Source organism: Lycorma delicatula, chromosome 12, assembly GCF_047948215.1.
Source record: "Lycorma delicatula isolate Av1 chromosome 12, ASM4794821v1, whole genome shotgun sequence".
In the NCBI taxonomy this organism is placed as follows: domain Eukaryota; kingdom Metazoa; phylum Arthropoda; class Insecta; order Hemiptera; family Fulgoridae; genus Lycorma; species Lycorma delicatula.
This window is the reverse complement of record NC_134466.1, coordinates 68095149-68101278: the sequence shown is the minus strand read 5'-3', so window position 1 is coordinate 68101278 and position 6130 is coordinate 68095149. Positions and strand designations below refer to the sequence as shown.

At 28.4% G+C, this 6130-nt stretch overlaps 1 protein-coding gene across 7 annotated transcripts in view; it reads right to left on the bottom strand.

Moving 5' to 3' along the window:
- Window positions 1-6130, bottom strand: part of LOC142332836 (EF-hand domain-containing family member C2-like) — a 367638-nt gene that overhangs the window by 45037 nt on the left and 316471 nt on the right. The window lies entirely within an intron of this gene.

Below are 6130 nucleotides of genomic sequence, written 5' to 3'. Positions count from 1 at the left end.
TTATTTATTTATTTTTTTAAATTTTATTTTAGGTTAGTATTATATATTACAATGTTTTTATATATTTTTCAAACTAGACAGACAGACATTCATTTTTTTAGATATCAGAGAATTAAATTAGGTAAAAATGATTTTGTATTAATTGGAATTAATATTTTATATATATGAATATGACAGGTATCAAGGCTAAAGGTATCCAAAAGAAACAGCTTATGTTAAGAGGACCAGTTAATATAATTTAATATTTCTGTTTTAATAAACACATAAACTCACCTAGTTTTTATTGTAGGTTAGTCAAGTTCAATGTATGAACCTTTTATAGTTCGGCAGACATCTAGATAATTTAACTGTTGTTAGGAGCATCTGTGGCATTAATACACAAACAAATACCTTCAACAATTTTTTGTTTTAAATTGTCAAAATCTCAAACTTTTCCTCAATGCACACAACTTTTAATAAATCCCCAAGCAAAAAAGTCCAAAGGAGTGATATTTGGAAATCCAGGGGACCATGCAGTTGGACCTCCTTGTCTGATCCAACATCTTGGGAAAGTGTTGTTCAGAAACATGATAACATCATGATGAAAATGTGGTAGAGCACCATCTTGTTGGAAACTGAAGCCTGTAGGAATCTGAAGAAGAGTAAAGTTCTCAAGCATATCGAGATACATATCCTGTCACAATGGGATCCATTAAAAAAACAGTTTTTTGTGCAGTCCTAACCAGATATTGACTTGCAGTGTGTCCCTTTTATTTTCAATTACTATATGGGTGTTTTCAGTACTCCAAATTTGACAATTGTATCTATTAACTTTCCCACACATATGAAAGATTGCCTCATCCCGAAATAAAAATGTTTCAAGATAATTAACATCTCCAGCAAACTAATATCGTAGATGGCGATAATTTGGTTTAAAATGAGGAAGGTGTTGTAAATTGTATGCTCGCAAACAGAACTGCTTATGAAAAATGACATGAACAGTGAAACAAGGAATTTGAAGTTTGTGACTTAGCCTGCCAAATTGCCAGTCCTTTCCAGGACTAGCAATGAACTAACTGAAACTTTCCAGTTTCCAGTTTGTGAAACCAAACTTCAGTCTCTTTTAAAGTCATATCCCACCAACGAATAGACTTGAATGTAGGAGGATTGATTATCCATTCAGTTCATATATGCTGATGAATATGCGTAACCGATTGAAATTCCGCTAACTTAAGCACGTACTGAAACTTATGTTGTGGGGGTCAACGTCTCAACTGACTACAACTGTCTTGTGAGTCAGCTTGCCTGCATATGCATATTTTGCTCACCTTGAAAGATACAAAATAAATCTTGGTGATATTTCCTGTCGATTGGGCTTATGTTTAAGAGATAACAATGACTGGTTTTCTAAATATAGGCTATTACTTTTGGATACCTTTAGCCTGTACATCCTATATATAAATAAATAAATTTATATATATATAAGGCTTATACTGTCTTGATATTTTTTATATTTTGACAAACTTTCAAGAAATTCCATCCTAATAAATTATATAACATTTACCAATAATAAGGAAGAACTTTACTCGGTAGAAGTTAAACTACAAGTGTATCAGATAATTTAGAAGAGCTGGATATCTGAATTGGCTAAATTTAAAAATAGTTACAAATTCATTAATTTAGACTCATTTGGGGTCAACAAAAACATGTTTAAATGTTTAAAAAACATCTAAATGTTTACTACCTCTCTTTTGTTAGCTATACAGTTGGGATTTACCTGATAATTAAAAACAAGAAAATGAGTTTTGGCTGCATTTTATTACTCGTCAAAGTTTAGAAATCGTAAACATGTACACGTGCAGTAGTTTTACCTAGTGCATCTTAAGTAGTGTTGTCACTGCTAATAATGCAATGGAAGGAATAATTGTAATGCATCAGGATGTGGCAGGTAGCAAGAAGCTAATTGTTGAACCACCTTCATCCTGTGCATCAACTGAGCGTTTTGAACTCTTGACTAGTAGTACTATGCTGAATTCACAATAGAATTCATGAATGAGTTTTTGCTGTGAAATCCTTTTACAAACGCTAACAATTTGTGAATACTCAGCGCGAATTTCAAAGACAAATATTCATTGCAATAATCCAGTTCTGTTAGTCCTTGCATTCAAAACTTATGTTCAAAAAAGAAGGTGACAATGCAAAAACAATTTGTACACTTCAGAATATACAGAGTGTAAGAGAGGTGACTTGCATGGAATCAACATTGCACATTATACTTGAGTTGTCTGAAGCCACCAGCATTTGAAAGATTTTTAGTAGATTTCACCCAAAGATTCATAGCTCTACTGCTACCAAACTACTCATGAAATCCACATACAAGACCAAACTAATGTTCCACTGTTCCAAACCAACCACTGTTCCAAAAAGACAGTCAAATTCTTTTTGCTTTTGTTTGTTTAGTTTCTACCCAGTGCTTTTAATAACCTTGGTTCCTGATTCTGCCTAGTTTTATTAAAAAAAAATTTTCTTGCAAACTCTTTTTCTAGTTTTCTAATTATTTTTATGAGTAAAATGTTATGCTTGTTGCTGTTTTTTAATTTATTAAAAATTTGCTTTGTTCAAGTGAACTTTTAATACTAGAATAAAATTTATAAATATTATTCTTTTAGAATTTGCTACGTAAATGATTTAACATATTATAAGAGGTGGTAAATTATAATTTAAACATTTTTAGGAGAATTTTTTTTTTTTTTCTATATAATAATTTTTTTATTTATTTCTTACACTATAAGCAAACCAATATATGACGTGTATAGTACATGACTACTTGGTTGAAAAATGCTGAGCAAGTCAGAAAATTTTAGTATATGAGAATGGTCAGATTTTTATTTATTGCTGTTAGACATACACAATATTGACAGATTTTTAGTAAATTAAAAATTTAAATGATTCCATGCATTTATATTTATAAATACACAACAAAATAAAGAAAAAAGTCACGTTTTTTTAAATGAATAAATTTTCATTAAATAATAATGATATTCAATTTTATTTTTTTATTTATTTGGCTTTTTTCTGGGCGAAAAACGTTTCGGTGTTATCATCACCCAAACACAATGTATATGTTTTAAAAACTAAACTGTAAAAAAATCAAAATTAAAAACAACCTAACACTTTGGTGTATGAAAAAGAATCTTATTTTACCATTTAAATAAATTATATTCACAAAGATCATCTGACAGACTTATTTTATTAGACTTATTTTTAGAGTATACTCTATTTGTTTATAAGATTTTTAGAAATAATTTAAATCAGACAAACCTTACTCTGCATACTCCATGTTATTACTACATATTCAGATATTTTTCTATCGGTACAAACAAAATTACTTTTATTCTCTGCCAACTTATTTATTCATTGTCTTCATGTTCTGTTGAATCATTATTATTATTATTATTATTATTATATATAATTATAATAAAACCTCTGAACACCACAGAAAGTGTTTCCAGGAATTTTTAGTTTAGCAGAAGGATGAGAAAAACATTTTATTACATTCTAGTTAACAAATCTTGGTATCAACTTTTGGTGATTTACCTTTGGTAATTACACACCATTCTGAAAAATAGTATGACACTAATACCAGAAGGTTGATAACTTGTGGGTAATGAGATGGACAGTATATTAAATATATATATATATGAAATATAAACCAACAAAACACAGTAATTACATAAGTTTAACTTACCATATTCATTCCAAAAAATGATTTTTGATTGCAGTACTGAACAGTAGAATTTGCATGTACGTTCATAATAAAATTCAAAATTTTAAAACAGAAAGCAATTTTGACAGATTGAAAAATTATAAAATGAATATGTTTTAATGTAGTTATATAATTCAATACTACTGAAGATGCAGGATTAGATAAAAATGCAAAAAATCTAATTACTGTGTTCTGGTGGTTTATATCTTATATAACATTAAATTTTATTAACACAGAGGTCAATATGTTATGAATTATTTGAATTTTCAAATTTATATTAATATAGTTGCAATCAGTATTTATTACTCAGTTAAATGAATTTCTTCCAATTTATATTCTATATTTCAACCAGTTTTTCCAGCTTGTTGCCAGTTCTGAATGTACGTGTATAGGCAAATGCAATTACTGCTACCAGTTTGCCAGGTCTGCAAATGTTATGTGTAAATGTATTATTAGTAAACATGTAGTCCTGAACTGACTCATCAACCATTCCTGAGACGTGTGGTTAATTGAAACCCAACCGCCAAAGAACACCAGTATCCACAGTCTAGTATTCAATTCCATATAAAAGAAACTGCCTTTACAAGGACTCGAACCTTAAAACTCTCAACTTCAAAAATCAGCTGATTTTGCAATGAATAGTTGAACCACTAGACTAACCCGGCCGGTATACTTGTTCCACTTAACACAAATTAAAAATAGAATATTAAAAATTTCATTATAGCTGCATGTTTATAAAAACATTGTTACTTCTATATATATATATATTTTTTTTTTTACTATTCAAGACATTTTCCAAAAAAAATTAACATTATTCATCTTGAGAATGGGTACATCTTTTAAGATTCTAGTAACTCCTGTACAGCAATGAAATGCAGAATAATTTCTAAAGGAAAAATTGACAATGTAAATTACTATAAATTCTTTTTTTTAAATTAGTGCGGAATATTTTTACATATGGGGATTAATGAACAAATATCAACTATGTTAACCATATTCATGACTCAAATATATGCCTTATTAGTCTTCATCTTCCAAAGATAAAAAATAGAAAATGCCACCCAAATGTAATTAAAAATATTTATTTCAGTAACTACAGGCTAACCACCCAAATTATGTAAGAGATAAATAATGTAGCGCATAAAAATATGCCAAGCCAAACTTAAATTCATACCCAGAACCTTCCTAATGAAAGCCAAAGATGCTACTGCTTCACCACAGAGATCAACAATAACAACATATCACAAAGAAAATTAATTAATCGAGTTGATTATTGTACAATATCTATCTATACCTTTGTAAAACATATTAAAGTTGAAACACTCAAAATTATTTTGACAAATTTCTTATCCATTATTCAAAAAGAATAACTTTAGAATAAAGAACTAAAGAATAACTTTAGCTTAGAATACTTTTGAAAAAACCCTATTTCAAGAGAATAGAGTGTGTAAAATATCAGTTATTTGGAGTTAGGAAATGTTCATTGTTATTATACTGTATTATTTCTATGTACAATAGCTTATTAATTAATACTTTTAATAATTCATAATAAATTAATACTTTTTTTTCATTAATACTTTTCTAATTAAAATTCTTTCTCATTGTTTTCTTGATTTTTCATAATTAATGTAGCATAGATTAATTTAAGTCATCCATGTAATTGTTTATGATATATCGAGCGCACCAACCATTTATGATGTTATCTATACAATGTATAATTTTGTTCTGATATAAATTACGGATTAGGATAAAAAAATAAAAGAAAAAAATGATGATGTGGAACCAGAATATTTAGGTGGGTACATTTATTTATTTAGCCTATAGCACCGAGACAACACTAATTACAGTCAAAAATTACAAATAAACATCTAACAAATTAATATAAGCTACTGATTCTAGAATCACAATTAGGAAATCTTCACGAGTCCCTTCATAAGCTGTCCTAGGGCAAACTTCTCTGATGTGTTTAACAGTTTGATTTTCACCAAACTCACAAAGGGGTGTCGGTGTTTTACCCCATTTATACAGGAAATAGGCGCACCTACTATGCTGAATTTATATTCTGTTTAACGTTGACCATGTCTTACATAGCAAGTCAAAACCCAGCCGTAACATTATATTACATACAGATGTAACATACTTCATTTGCTAAGGGTTAGCATTTTCATTATACAGACTAAATATTACATAAAATATTGTCAGCAGAATAAAATAAATATTTATACAACTTTATTGTACTTAAGTATAATTAAAAGATTTAATTACAAACTACATAATTATCTATTTAATAAATGGTACCATTTGAAGATAATACAGTTTACAAATTGATTAAATTAGCAAACAATTTTAATATCTTATTAGCTGAAAATAAATTATATATATAAA